Source organism: Moschus berezovskii, chromosome 6 (genome assembly GCF_049115385.1).
Source record: "Moschus berezovskii isolate FMDL1 chromosome 6, NW_MosBer_1.0, whole genome shotgun sequence".
Taxonomy (NCBI): domain Eukaryota; kingdom Metazoa; phylum Chordata; class Mammalia; order Artiodactyla; family Moschidae; genus Moschus; species Moschus berezovskii.
In genome coordinates this window covers 54268884-54284108 of record NC_142465.1, presented here as the reverse complement: position 1 = coordinate 54284108, position 15225 = coordinate 54268884, and the positions used below count along the sequence as shown (strand labels likewise).

The window sequence follows — 15225 nt, the reverse complement described above, 5'->3', positions numbered from 1 at the left end:
CACGTGGCTCGCCTCTCCCTCGCACTTCCGGGTTCTCAGGGAACGTGCGTACGAGCGTGCGTGCGCGTAACCGCCGCAAGCGGCGGGCTCGTGAGCGCGCTGCTCTCTGGACCGGGCCTGGGCCTCAAAGAGGACGAGGATAAGAATTCAGGCGAGAGACGGGTGACCGCCCCTCACCTCCTGAGCCGCTTCGGCGCTTCCGTTGCCGCAGCTCTGACTATTCGGACCCTCAGGGCAGAGCGCTAGGCGGCCAACTCGCTGCTCCGCGGAGCTGACGTTCAGAGGTGAGCTGAGAGGCCCCGCCCTGTGAGACTGCGTCAGTGATGATGACGTCACGTTTGCTTGACGTCAGTAGTTCTTGTTCTAACCTCTGGCCTGGGCTCCACTGAGCCTGGGGCGCAGGGCTAGGAATTGAGACTGCGGCCTGGAAGTGTGCTGCCTCTCACAACAAGGACTCTATTGTCATTGCTTTCAAACCAACCCCAGTGAGTGGTTTATAGAAGCCTCACGTGGGTAAAAGTTTATTTCTTTTCCTCTTGTCTGATTTTCACCCAATCACACGAGTTAATTCTCGCCTCTGTGGGGTTCTAGTCATCTCAAGTTCGTGCGAACGAAAGAGCTTCCGAGCAGAGCTGCTCCTAGGCTTCGCCGTACTTCGTTAGGCTTCCTTAAAAAGGTCTCAGAATGAAGGCTACTTTAGTGTAACTTCTGTTAAAGAATCTGAATTGATCCACTTTGCCATTCAGGTTAATTACAAATTTTTCTGACTTTTAAGAAACTCCATAACCCAGCTCATGTGTATGTCCCCTGCTTGAGACACTACCCACTGCTTACTTAGCTTTTACTTTTCTTTTTCCTTGTACATGCTTATTTTATTTATTTTATACTAGTTATATTGTGTTTAGTCACATAAATTTACATGTCTCTTTCCCCTACGAAGTGGTGATTTCCCTAAAGCAGAATCTACGGTTCACTAACCTTTATAATCTTTTCATCATGGATGGCACAGTGATGTTCCTTACTCAAATGAGGGACTTGCCTGTTTTCATTTTGTTGGTCAAATGAGATCTGTTCTGCCATTGTTACCTTTTAATATAACAAATCCCATAATTTGATGTTAATAAATATATATTGTATCTGTTGCTTGCTCTCAAGAATATAATTAAGATCAACTCTGTTAACTGATACAAGGCAGAATTTTATATGTTATAAAGGTAAAAAGGGAGGCAGCAGTGGTGTCTTTTTGGAAGAATCAAGGCTTCCTGAAAGACAGTGTGATGGTTCTAAATGAATGAGTAGAAAAGTAAGTAAGCAAAAAAAAAAAAGTGTAGTACTAGCCCCAAAACCGACAGTGAAAGACAGTTTTAAAGCTCATCAGTTCAGTTCAGTTGCTCAGTCGTGTCCAACTCTTTGCGACCCCATGAATCACAGCATGCCAGGCCTCTCTGTCCATCACCAACTCCTGGAGTTCACTCAAACTCATGTCCATCGAGTCGGTGATGCCATCCAGCCATCTCATTCTCTGTCGTCCCCGTCTCCTCCTGCCCCCAGTCCCTCCCAGCATCAGAGTCTTTTCCAGTGAGTCAACTCGTCCCATGAGGTGGCCAAAGTATTGGAATTTCAGCTTTAGCATCAGTCCTTCCAATGAACACCCAGGACTGATCTCCTTTAGAATGGACTGGTTGGATCTCCTTGCAGTACAAGGGACTCTCAAGAGTCTTCTCCAACACCACAGTTCAAAAGCATCAATTCTGGTTGGTGACCGCGCTATGCGTTCTTCGGGCATCGCTTCCCCCGCACCAGGGTTTCGGAAGGCTCCCAAATAATCTTACATGAGAAAGAAGCTCAGAGGAAGAGGAAAGAAAGGAGAGGAGATGGCCCTTTCCCACTGGTCATGTATGGATGTGAGATTTGGACTGTGAAGAAAGCTGATCGCCGAAGAATTAATGCTTTTGAACTGCGGTGTTGGAGAAGACTCTTGAGAGTCCCTTGGACTGCAAGGAGATCCAACCAGTCCATTCTAAAGGAGATCAATCCTGGGTGTTCATTGGAAGGACTGATGCTAAAGCTGAAACTGCAATACTTTGGCCACCTCATGTGACGAGTTGACTCACTGGAAAAAGACTCTGATGCTGGGAGTGATTGGGGGCGGGAGGAGGAGGGGACGACAGAGAATGAGATGGCTGGATGGCATCACCGACTCTGTGGACATGAGTTTGAGTGAACTCTGGGAGTTGGTGATAGACAGGGAGGCCTGGCGTGCTGTGATTCATGGGGTTGCAAAGAGTCAGACATGACTGCGCGACTGAACTGAACTGAACTGAAACATAGAGGTGATTTTCCTTTTCACATCCTCATTGGATCATTCTCCTCATGAAGACACAAGGGTTTCACATCTGTTACTGTTATAAAAGATTTCACAGTGGCTGCTCTTGAGCAGGCCAGCTTCAGTACAGATGCCTAAGGATTTCTCCAGATTGGGCAGCTTAAGCATGTTGTTGTTGTTGTCGTTGTTTAGTCACCAAGTTGTGTTCAATTCTTTTGCGATTCCGTGGACTGTAGCCTGCCAAGCTCCTCTGTCCATGGGATTCTCCAGGCAAGAATACTGGAGCGGGTTGCCATTTCCTTCACCAGAGCTTAAGCATGATTACTGCATTAATGATGGTGTTTCTAAGGCAGAACAGAAGTTGCAAGTACTAAATAAAGATTTTAAATCAACCATCTTAAACATCCTTAGAGAGCTACGGGGAGCCATGGACAAAGAACTAAAGGAAAGTGGGAGAACTGTGTTTAAACAAATAGAAAATATTAATAAAGGGTCTTTCTTGGTGGAAAAAAAAAAACAAAAGCATCAGTTCTTCAGTGATCAGCTTTCTTCACAGTCCAACTCTCACACCCATACATGACCACGGGAAAAACCATAGCCTTGACTAGTCGGACCTTTGTTGGCAAAGTAATATCTCTGCTTTTTAATATGCTATCTAGATTGGTCATAACTTTCCTTCCAAGGAGCAAGCGTCTTTTAATTTCATGGCTACAATCAGAATCTGCAGTGATTTTGGAGCCCAAAAAAATAAAGTCTGACACTGTTTCCACTGCTTCCCCATCTATTTCCCATGAAGTGATGGGACCAGATGCCATGATCTTTGTTTTCTGAATGTTGAGCTTCAAGCCAACCTTTTCGCTCTCCTCTTTCACTTTCATCAAGAGACTTGTTAGTTCCTCTTCACTTTCTGCCATAAGGGTAGTGTCATCTGTATATCTGAGGTTATTTATATTTCTCCCGGCAATCTTGATTCCAGCTTGTGCTTCTTCCAGCCCAGCGTTCCTCATGATGTACTCTGCATATAAGTGAAATAAGCAGCGTGACAATATACAACCTTGACGTACTCCTTTTCCTATTTGAAACCAGTCTGTTGTTCCATGTCCAGTTCTAACTGTTGCTTCCTGACCTGCATACAGGTTTCTCAAGAGGCAGATCAGGTGGTCTGGTATTCCCATTTCTTTCAGAATGTTCCACAGTTTGTTGTGATCCACACAGTCAAAGGCTTTGGCATAGTCAATGAAGCAGAAATAGATGTTTTTCTGGAACTCCCTTGCTTTCTCCATGATCCAGCGGATGTTGGCAATTTGATCTCTGGTGCCTCTGCCTTTTCTAAAACCTGCTTGAACATCTCGAAGTTCACGGTTCACATACTGCTGAAGCTCATAAAAATAATCAAATTTGTAAGAATTCCTTAGATGGTAAAGGTAGCATCATAGATGAGTGGTGAAAGGAAAACTCAGTAGTGAAGGAGACATAATTATGGGGAAGAAAAAAAAAAAAAAACTTGCCCCCTGTATCCTGCAACAAAAAATAATTGCATATGTAAAAAACAAAATCGTAAACAAACTAGAAAGAAATACAAGTGAAAATTTAATTGATCTAAAAATAGAAGAATGTAATTATGAAAGAACTGGAAGAAATTACAATTACAAGAAGGGATTGAATTGTTTCTAAAAATTTCAAGAAAACACAGTGCCATCCTGGGGGAAAGATCTTTGTAACTGTATGTCAGGCAGAGGTCTGATGTGCATAACATATCAAGATCTAGTCATCAGAGAAATGCAGATTATTATATTTTTCACTTACCACATTTTGTAAAAATCTTTTTTTTATGTACTGGTAAACATGTAGGGACTCTGTTCTTATACCTTACAAATGGGTATGTAACTTGGTATGGAAAACATTTGGCAATATATATTAAGGTTGTATGTTAGTTGCTCAGTCGTGTCCAACTCTTTGTGACCCCATGAACTGTAGCCTGCCAGGCTCCTCTGTTCATGGAATTTTTCAGGCAAGAATACTGGAGTGGGTTGCCATTTCCTTCTCCAATATGTTAAGGTTAAATGAGAGTATATGCAGAGTGTCTAAAACACTAAGACAAAGTAGATACTTAATAAATATTAGTTAACACTTGTTGTTACTATTGTTGCTTTTATCGTTGACAACATCCAACCTTTTAATCAGCAGAGCACCTAGAATAATATCTTGAACTTATCAAATTTAATAATAGCCAATTATTTTACCTGCAAAAGAGTTTACTCAGAAATAGCCAGAGGAATTGCAATTCAGGTAATGGAAACTATGGTGGACCACAGGCAAGTCCAGAGGACATGGAAGGGCTTCCCTGGTGGCTTAGGTGGTAAAGAATTTACCTGCAATGCAGGCTGCCTGAGTGCGATCCTTGGGACAGGAAGATCCCGTGGAGAAGGGAATGGCTACCCACTTCAGTACTCTTGCCTGGAGAATTCCATGGACAGAGGAACCTGGCAGGCTACAGTCCATGGGGTCGCAAAGAGTTGGACACAACTGAGCAACTGAACTGAACTGAACTGAAGGGGCTGTCAAAACTAAATAGTTCTCGGGAGGAAGCAGGGAGTTCAAAGTGTGGCCTGTGGAGGCCTTTCATTGTTTGTGGTGCTGCAGTCTTTGATTGACTGGGCAGTGGTTGGCCAGAAAGATGGTTTTCTTCTTCCTGCTAAATAGTAAAGTAGGCAGTACCTCCCTGTGGGAAAGAGGTAGGGGTATGTCTCTTACAGTTTGGAGTAACTGATGATGCACAGCCATGAGAGCTCTCCCTGTAGACATGTTCTGACTCCAGCTTCAGCTGAGGTTCTTTATTTCTACAAACTTAGTGGATGTTTATTAATGTCTATTTATTTATGATTGGCTGATTCTCCTTGTCTTACAGGAATTATAGGAAAAAGATACTGAGTCAGTGACATGATAGGCTATTACATTGATGCTGTAAAGATACAAGTTACCTTAAAGGATCATCTGGTTCAGTCTATTAGCAAGACACTTTGGACAGTAGTATAAATAAATGTTTGCTGTTGACGATATGCTTGCCATCTACTGCTGCATATTAAATAACCCTGAAACTTAGTGACTTTTGTTGTTGTTGTTCAGTCACTAAGTCTTGTTCAACTCTTGGCAATCCCATGGACTCTTGCTTATTGACCCACATACAGGTTTCTCAGGAGACAGGTAAGGTGGTCTGGTATTCCCATCTCTTGAAGAATTTTTCACAGTTTGTTGTGATCCACATAGTCAAAGGCTTTAGCATAGTCAGTAAAGCAGAAGTAGATGTTTTTCTGGAATTCCCTTCCTTTCTCTATGATCCAACAAATGTTGGCAGTTTGATCTCTGGTTCCTCTGCCTTTTCTCAACCCAGCTTGTACATCTGGAAGTTCTTGGTTCACAAACTACTGAATCCTAGCTTGAAGGATATTGAGCATTACCTTGCTAGCACTTGAAATGAGTGGTAGTTTGAACATTCTTTAGCATTGCCCTTCTTTGGGACTGGAATGAAAATTGACCTTTTCCAGTCATGGCCACTGCTGAGTTTTCTAAGTTTGCTGATTTATTGAGTGCAGCACTTTAACAGTATCCTCTTTTAGGATTTGAAATAGCTCAAGTGGAATTACATCACCTCCACTAGCTTTGTTCTCAGTGATGCTTTGTAAGGTCCACTTGACTTCACACTCCAAGATATGTGACTCGAGGTAGTGACCACACCATCATGGTTATCTGGGTCATTAATACTATTTTGGTACAGTTCTGTGTATTCTTACCACCTCTTCTTAATCTCTTCTGCTTCTGTTAGGTCCTTACCCTTTCTGTCCTTTATCTTGTATATCAAATAACCCCAAAACTTAGTGACTTAAGAGAGTAAAAATCATGTATTCCCTCTCACAATTTCTGTGAGTCAGGAATTCAAGAGTGTCTCAATTGGGCATTTCTGTTCTAGTGTTTCATAAGGTTACAGTCCAGTGTTGGCTGGGTTGTGGTCATCTAAAGACTTATTTGAAGCTAGAGAGGTTGCTTGCAAAGTGACTGTCTCACACGTCCAGCAGGTTGGCACAGACTGTTGGCCACATGGTTCTCTCCATGGGATGGCTTGAGTGTCCTGCTCAAGCATGGCCACTGGCTTGTCCTGGAGCATGTGATCAATCTGATAGACCAAAGCAGAAGTTGCATGACAGTCAAGGCCATCCCTGATTGAATTTGGGCAGACTAGGGAAGGGCACAAAGGCTAGGCAGTAAGGTTCAAAGGAGGCCACCCTGGAAGCTCCCACAGATGCTGATGACATTTCCAGCATGGAGACTTATGTGTCTTTGTGAAAATATCTAAGGATGGAAGCTCTTAACTGATCCTTTTTAGTAATATTGCTCAGGAAATTGTCCCTTAATTTCAGCCCTAATCTTTCCTGTTAAGTCTAGAAAAGATCACTGATTTGATGTTGCTCTTTACAGAGTCTTTGAAATATCCCTACTGACAATGCCAGTGACAAAACTGTTTTAGTGATAACAACCCATTTTGGGGGCAAAATGATATTTAAAATGGACAAGGCATTCATTCATTTATCCAAAAATTTTTTTCATTCATTTGATAAACAGTTGATTAATTTTTGTGTGTTGAAAATACACATAAAAGAACATATACCACAAATAATTTTACAGTTTAATGATTATTCCAGTTAATTCCTACCCCAGTTTTTAAGTATTTCAGCTTACTTTCTTTTTGCTGATTTGTTTTGTTGACTTTCACTTTTTTCACTTCTCTTGACATTATACTAATATAATAGTAAAATTGTTATTGATTTAGCACTTACTGTATACCACGTCTTTAACGTATGACTAATCTTCCAACAGATCTTCACGGCAGGTGTAGTTATCACCATTTGATTACAGAGAATTTAAGTAATTTGTTCAAAGTACTCACAGGCAGGGTGAGATGCAAACCAGGATCTGTCTCTCTTTTCTTTATAAACATGGCTTCTGTTCGTGAGTTATCCCCTTATGCATATGCCTCCCACCTAAGAGGTAAGAGACTTCCACATTGTTACTCAGGCATTTTCAAATTGTTTCTGCAGTTATCTCCCTTTTTACATGGATAGTATGGTTGAGAAGTCTGATTTCAATGAGAAGTCTTTCTTAATTTACCAAGAAGAACCAGATATTTGATATGGAACAACCTCTCACTTTCTCCTTAGATTATTTACTAAAAAATACCATACAGTTAACAATATATAGCTCTTTAGCACCTAACTTTCAATTAAATTACTTTCCCTGTTGTATATTTTAAAAATCTGACCAATAGCAGCCCCCCCTTTTTTTTTACAGTTAATTAACTCTTGCCATTTTGTCTTTCTACGCATAAATATAATATGATTTTGAAGTCATAAGGTAAAAATTATGCAGGGTAGTGAGTTGAAAAAGAAAACCAAACCTCAAGAGAGAAAGCATATTTTAAATCTGAGCTCTAAATAACCATTGCCTAGAATTGATATGGAGCTGCATTGTGCAGTATGGCAGTCACTAGCAATATATGGCTATTTAGATTTCAATGAGTTGAAACTAAACAAAATTTAAAATTTGGCTCTCATTTGCCTTAGTTACACTTCAAATGCTTAGCAGCCACCTATGGCTAGTGGCTACCATATTGGACAGCACAGACACTGAATTTTTCTTTTTATTTTTGGCTGTGCCTTGTGGTATGCAGGATCTTAGTTCCGACCAGGGATGGAAACGGTAACCCCAGCATTGGGAGCTTGGAGTCTTACCCACTGGACCACCAGGGAAGTCCCTGAAATATCTGTCATCACACAAAGTTCTGTTGAACATGCTGGAAAGAAACAACGTCATAAGAAAGAGTTTCACAGATTAACAAAAATAAGCCAAAAGGAAAAGATCAGAAGTTCTATTATTTTAATTGTATTTCATACTTTCTTCTTGATTTTATCCATATTTATGTTTTCTCTTTAAAATGTTATGTGTTCAGTTCAGTTGCTCAGTTGTGTCCAACTCTTTGTGACCCCATGGACTGCAGCATGCCAGGCTTCTCTGTCCATCATCAACTACCGGAGCTTACTCATACTCATGTCCGTAGAATTGGTGATGCCATCCAACCATCTCATCCTCTGTCACCCCTTCTCCTCCCACCTTCAATCTTTCCCATCATCAGGGTCTTTTCAAATGAGTCAGTTCTTCACATAAGGTAGCCAAAGTATTGGAGTTTCAGCTTCAGCATCAGTCCTTCCAGTGAATATTCGACTAATTTCCTTTAGGATGGACTGGTTGGATCTCCCTGCAATCCAAGGGACTCTCAAGAGTCTTCTCCAACACCACAGTTCAAAAGCATCAATTCCTCTGTGCTCAGCTTTCTTTATAGTCCAACTCTCACATCCATACATGACTACTGGAAACACCATAGCTTTGACTAGACAGACCTTTGTTGGCAAAATAATGTCTCTGCTTTTTAGTATGTAGTCTAGGTTGGTCATAGCTTTTCTTCCAAGGAGCAAACGTCTTTTAATTTCATGGCTGCGGTCACCATCTGCAGTGATTTTGGAGCCAAAAAAAATAGTTTGTCACTGTTTCCACTGTTTCCCCATCTATTTGCCATGAAGTGATGGGACTGGATGCCATGATCTTAGTTTTCTGAATGTTGAGTTCTAAGCCAACTTTTTCACTCTCGTCTATCTTTTTCATCAAGAGGCTCTTTAGTTCTTCTTTGTTTTCTGTTATCAGGGTGGTGTCATCTGTATATCTGAGGATACTGATATTTCCCCCGGCAATCTTGATTCCAGCTTGTACTTCATGATGTACTTTGTATATAAGTTAAATAAGCAGGGAGACAATATACAGCCTTGACGTACTCCTTTTCCTATTTGGAACCAGTCTGTTGTTCCATGTTCAGTTCTAAGTGTTGCTTCCTGACCTGCATACAGATTTCTCAAGAGGCAGGTCAGGTAGTCTGGTATTCCCATCTATTGAAGAATTTTCCACAGTTTATTGTGATCCACACAGTCAAAGGCTTTGGTATAGTCAATAAAGCAGAAATAGATGTTTTTCTGGAACTCTCTTGCTTTTCCAATAATCCAATGGATGTTGGCAGTTTGATCTCTGGTTCCTCTTCCTTTTCTAAAACCAGCTTGAACATCTGGAAGTTCACGGTTCATGTACTGTTGAAGCGTGGCTTGGAGAATTTTGAGCATGACTTTACTAGCGTGTGAGATGAGTGCAATTGTGTGGTAGTTTGAGCATTCTTTGGCATTGCCTTTCTTTGGGATTGGAATGAAGACTGACCTTTTCCAGTCCTGTGGCCACTGCTGAGTTTTCCAAATTCGCTGGCACACTGAGTGCAGCCCTTTCACAGCATCATCTTTTAGGATTTGAAATAGCTAAACTGGAATTCCATTACCTCCACTAGCTTTGTTTGTAGTGATGCTTCCTAAGGCCCACTTGACTTCGCACTCCAGGATGTCTGGCTCTAGGTGAGTGATCACACCATCGTGGTTATCTGGGTCATGAAGCTCTTTTTTGTACAGTTCTTCTGTGTATTCTTGCCACCTCTTCTGAATACCTTCTGCTTCTGTTAGGTCCCTACCATTTCTGTCCTTTATCGAGCCTATCTTTGCATGAAATGTTCCATTGGTATCTCTAATTTTCTTGAAGAGATCTCTAGTCTTTCCCATTCTGTTGTTTTCCTCTATTTCTTTGGATTGATCACAGAGGAAGGCTTTCTTACCTCTCCTTGCTGTTCTCTGGAACTGTGCATTCAAAGGGTATATCTTTCATTTTCTCCTTTGCCTTTAGCTTCTCTTCTTTTCTTAGCTATTCACACACAGAAAATAATTAAAGCAAAATTTATTGAGTACTTAATAAATTCCAGGAACTGTACTAAGTGCCTTCTGTGTATTAACCCATTTAATCCTTAGAACAATGTTATATTCATTATAGAAAATATTTTTAAAAGAGAGAAAACCAACCTTAATCTGCAAACCCAGAGGTAATCACTGTTGACATTTCCGGTGGACATTGTGGTATGCTGCCTGGAGCTCAGGATACAGCTGCCAGGAATTTTGGCTGCTGATGACTCACAATTGAGTTGTTCTCCAGAATTACCTTCTGTGGACAAGATGGCAGAGGAATAGGACGATGAGACCACTTTCTCCCCCACAAATTCATCAAAAGAACATTTGAACATTGAGTAAAGTCCGAAAAACAACTTCTGAATGCCGGCAGAGGACATCAGCCACCCGGAAAAGCAGCCTATTGTCTTCAAAAGGAGGTAGGAAAAAAGATAAAAGATAAAAAGAGAGACAAAGAGGTAGGGACGGAGCTCCATCCCGGGAAGGGAGGCATAAAAAAGAAGTTTCTGAACATCAGGAAACACTCTCACTGGCGAGTCTGTGGTGAGCCTCGGAACCTCAGAGGGCAACACAACTGGGAGAAAAAGAAATAAATAGTTAAAACTCACAGCTTACAAGCTCAATGGTAACACCCAGCGGAGAAGCAGAGCAGATGCCCACGTCCACCGTTAGCAAGTGGGGGCTGGGCAGGGAGGAGCTGGCTGAACTGCTTAGAGAGAGGACCGGGCCTGAATGCCACAAAGGCAGTCTGGGGAAGCTGACTGGAGATAGCAGAACAGACTGTGGGGTAGCTACCCCGCGAAAAGGCGAAAAGCCCTAACCTAAGACTCTGCCAGCCCCGCTCACAGAACAAAGGACTGAGCAGAGCTAGCCAGTTGCGGTCAGCTCATCCCCCGCTGAGACAGGCAGGGGAGGGCAGCCAGAGCCGGAAGGGGGCAATCGCAGCCCCAGAGAGGCATCTGATACCAAACTTCAGGCAGGCTTCATTGTTAACCAAGACTCTTTGGGTTTCTGGCTGGCTAATATCCACCTGAGAAGGTGCGCTGGTTGTACACCCACAAAACCGAGCAGGAGGGACCAGGGAGGCGATAAGTCGCAGCGACTGTGCTCGCCAAACACCTGGTCACTTGAGCTGCTCGGTCCGGGGAAGGCACAAAACACAGGCCCAACCAAATCTACACCTTTGTGGAGTACCCGAGTACCTGAACCTGAGTGGGTTAGACCTGGGATGTGCATGCAACCCAGCGCTGACCTCAGACAGTTATCGGCAGAGCAACCTAGAGCCTGTGCAATGTAGACTGGGACAGCACACATGCCGTGAGTGGGGGCAAACCCAGTGTGGCCAGGACACTGTGAGCACTCCCCACAGATGCCAGAGATATCTGTCTGCAGTGTTCCTCCCTTCCCAGAACAGGACTGAACAACTGAGCCTTAAAAAGTGTCCACCACCATCCCCTAGTGTCAGGGTGGAAATTAGACACTGAAGAGACCAGCAAACAGGCTAAAACAGAGGGAACCACCTTGGAAGTGACAGAGAAGTCTAGAGGCTACTGTAAGAATAAGACTGAAAACCAGAGGCAGAAGAATTAAGTTCAAATCGTGAGAACACCAGAGAACTTCTGACTATAGGGAACATTAATCAATAGGAGCTCATCAAACGCCTCCATACCCACACTGAAACCAAGCACCACCCAAAGGTCAACAAGTTCCAGAGCAAGACATACCACGCAAATTCTCTAGCAACACAGGAACATAGCCCTGAGCTTCAATACACAGGTTGTCCAAAGTCACTCCAAACCCATTGACATCTCATAACTCATTACTGGTCACTTCATTGCACTCCAGAGAGAAGAAATCCAGCTCCACCCACCAGAACACTGACACAAGCTTCCCTAACCAGGGAACCTTGACAAGCCACCTGTCCAACCCCACACACAGCGAGGAAACTCAACAATAAAGTGAACTCCACAAACTGCCAGAAGACGGAAAGGCCACCCCAAACATGGCAATATGAGCAAGATGAAGAGGCAGAGAAATACCCAGCAAATAAAGGAACAGGATAAATGCCCACCAACCCAAACAAAAGAGGAAGAGATAGGGAACCCACCTGATAAAGAATTCCAAACAATGATAGTGAAATTGATCCAAAATCTTGAAAGCAAATTGGAATTACAGATAAATAATCTGGAGACGAGGACTGAGAAGATGCAAGAAAGGTTTAACAAGGATCTAGAAGAAATAAAAAAGAGTCAATATACAATGAATAATGCAATAAATGAGATCAAAAACACTCTGGAGGGAACCAATAGTAGAATAATGGAGGCAGAAGAGAGAATAAGTGAGTTAGAAGATAGAATGGTAGAAATAAATGAAGCAGAGAGGAAAAAAGAAAAACGAATTAAAAGAAATGAGGACAATCTCAGAGACCTCTGGGACAATTTTAAACACCCTAACATCCGAATCATAGGAGTTCCAGAAGAAGAAGACAAGAAGAAAGACCATGAGAAAATACCTGAGGAGATAATAGTTGAAAATTTCCCTAAAATGGGGAAGGAAATAATCACCCAAGTCCAAGAATCCCAGAGAGTCCCAAACAGGATAAACCCAAGGCGAAATACCCCAAGACACATATTAATCAAATTAACAAAGATCAAACACAAAGAACAAATATTAAAAGCACCAAGGGAAAAGCAACAAATAACAGACAAGGGGATCCCCATAAGGATAACAGCTGATCTTTCAATAGAAACTCTTCAGGCCAGGAGGGAATGGCAGGGCATACTTAAAGTGATGAAAGAAAATAACCTACAGCCCAGATTACTGTACCCAGCAAGGATCTCATTCAAGTATGAAGAAGAAATAAAAAGCTTTACAGACAAGTAAAAGCTGAGAGAATTCAGCATCACCAAACCAGCTCTCCAACAAATGCTAAAGGACCTTCTCTAGACAGGAAACACAGAATGAGTGTATAAACTCGAACCCAAAACAGTAAATAAAATGGCAACGGGATCATACTCATCAATAATTACCTTAAATGTAAATGGGTTGAATGCCCCAACCAAAAGACAAAGGCTGGCTGAATGGATACAGAAACAAGACCCCCATATATGTTGTCTACAAGAGACCCACCTCGAAACAAGGGACACATACAGACTGAAAGTGAAGGGCTGGAAAAAGATATTCCATGCAAATAGAGACCAAAAGAAAGCAGGAGTAACAATACTCATATCAGATAAAATAGATTTTAAAACAAAGGCTGTGAAAAGAGACAAAGAAGGACACTACATAATGATCAAAGGATCAATCCAAGAAGAAGATATAACAATTATAAATATATATGCACCCAACATAGGAGCACCACAATATGTAAGACAAATGCTAACAAGTATGAAAGGGGAAATCAACAATAACACAATAATAGTGGGAGACTTTAATACCCCACTCACACCTATGGATAGATCAACTAAACAGAAAATTAACAAGGGAACACAAAAGTCAAATGATGCAATAGACCAGTTAGACCTAATAGATATCTATAGGACATTTCACCCCAAAACAATGAATTTCACCTTCTTCTCAGGTGCACACGGAACCTTCTCCAGGATAGATCACATCCTGGGCCATAAATCTAGCCTTGGTAAATTCAAAAAAATTGAAATCATTCCAGGCATCTTTTCTGACCACAATGCAGTAAAACTAGATCTCAATTACAGGAGAAAAACTATTAAAAATGCCAACATATGGAGGCTGAACAATATGCTGCTGAGTAACGAACAAATCATTGAAGAAATCAAAAAAGAAATAAAAATATGCATATAAATAAATGAAAATGAAAACACAACAACCCAAAACCTGTGGGACACTGTAAAAGCAGTGCTAAGGGGAAGGTTCATAGCAATACAAGCACACCTCAAGAAACAAGAAAAAAGCCAACTAAATAGCCTAACTATACACCTAAAGCAACTAGAAAAGGAAGGTTAGTAGAAGGAAAGAAATCTTAAAAATTAGGGCAGAAATAAATACAAAAGAAACAAAAGACACCATAGCAAAAATCAACAAAGCCAAAAGCTGGTTCTTTGAGAGGGTAAATAAAATTGGCAAACCACTAGCCAGACTCATCAAGAAACAAAGGGAGAAGAACCAAATCAATAAAATTAGAAATGAAAAGGGAGAGATCACAACTGACAACACAGAAATACAAAGGATCATAAGAGAATACTATCAGCAATTATATGCCAATAAAATGGACAACTTGGAAGAATTGGACAAACTCTTAGAAAAATACAACTTTCCAAAACTGAACCAGGAAGAAATAGAAAATCTTAACAGACCCATCACAAGCATGGAAATTGAAACTGTAATCAGAAATCTTCCAGCAAACAAAAGCTCAGGTCCAGATGGCTTCACAGCTGAATTCTACCAAAAATTTAGAGAAGAGCTAACACCTATCCTACTCAAACTCTTCCAGAAAATTGCAGAGGAAGGGAAACTTCCTAACTCGTTCTATGAGGCCACCATCACCCTTATACCAAAACCTGACAAAGATGCCACAAAAAAAAGAGAACTTCAGGCCAATATCACTGATGAACATAGATGCAAAAATCCTTAACAAAATTCTAGCAATCAGAATCAACAACACATTAAAAAGATCAGACATCATGACCAAGTGGGCTTTATCCCAGGGATGCAAGGATTCTTCAATATCTGCAAATCAATCAATGTAACACACTACGTTAACAAATTGAAAAATAAAGACCATATGATTATCTCAATAGATGCAGAGAAGGCCTTTGACAAAATTCAACATCCATTTATGATCAAAACCCTCCAGAAGGCAGTAATAGAAGGAACATTCCTCAACATAATAAAAGCTATATATGACAAACCCAGAGCAAACATTATCCTCAATGGTGAAAAACTGAAAGTGTTTCCCCTATAGTCAGGAACAAGACAAGGGTGCCCACTCTCACCACTACTATTCAACATAGTTCTGGAAGTTTTGGCCACAGCAGTCAGAGCAGAAAA

General features: G+C 41.4%; 1 protein-coding gene across 2 annotated transcripts in view; it reads left to right on the top strand.

Annotated features, from left to right (window-relative positions):
• The first annotated feature begins 145 nt into the window (after positions 1-145).
• Positions 146-15225, top strand: part of XPOT (exportin for tRNA) — a 181079-nt gene continuing 165999 nt past the window's right edge. The window contains exon 1 of one of the 2 annotated variants that reach the window (XM_055396453.2): positions 146-284. The gene's annotated coding sequence lies outside the window, so the exon portion shown is untranslated. The remainder of the gene's footprint in view (positions 285-15225) is intronic. The other variant, XM_088837063.1, reaches the window with a different exon arrangement.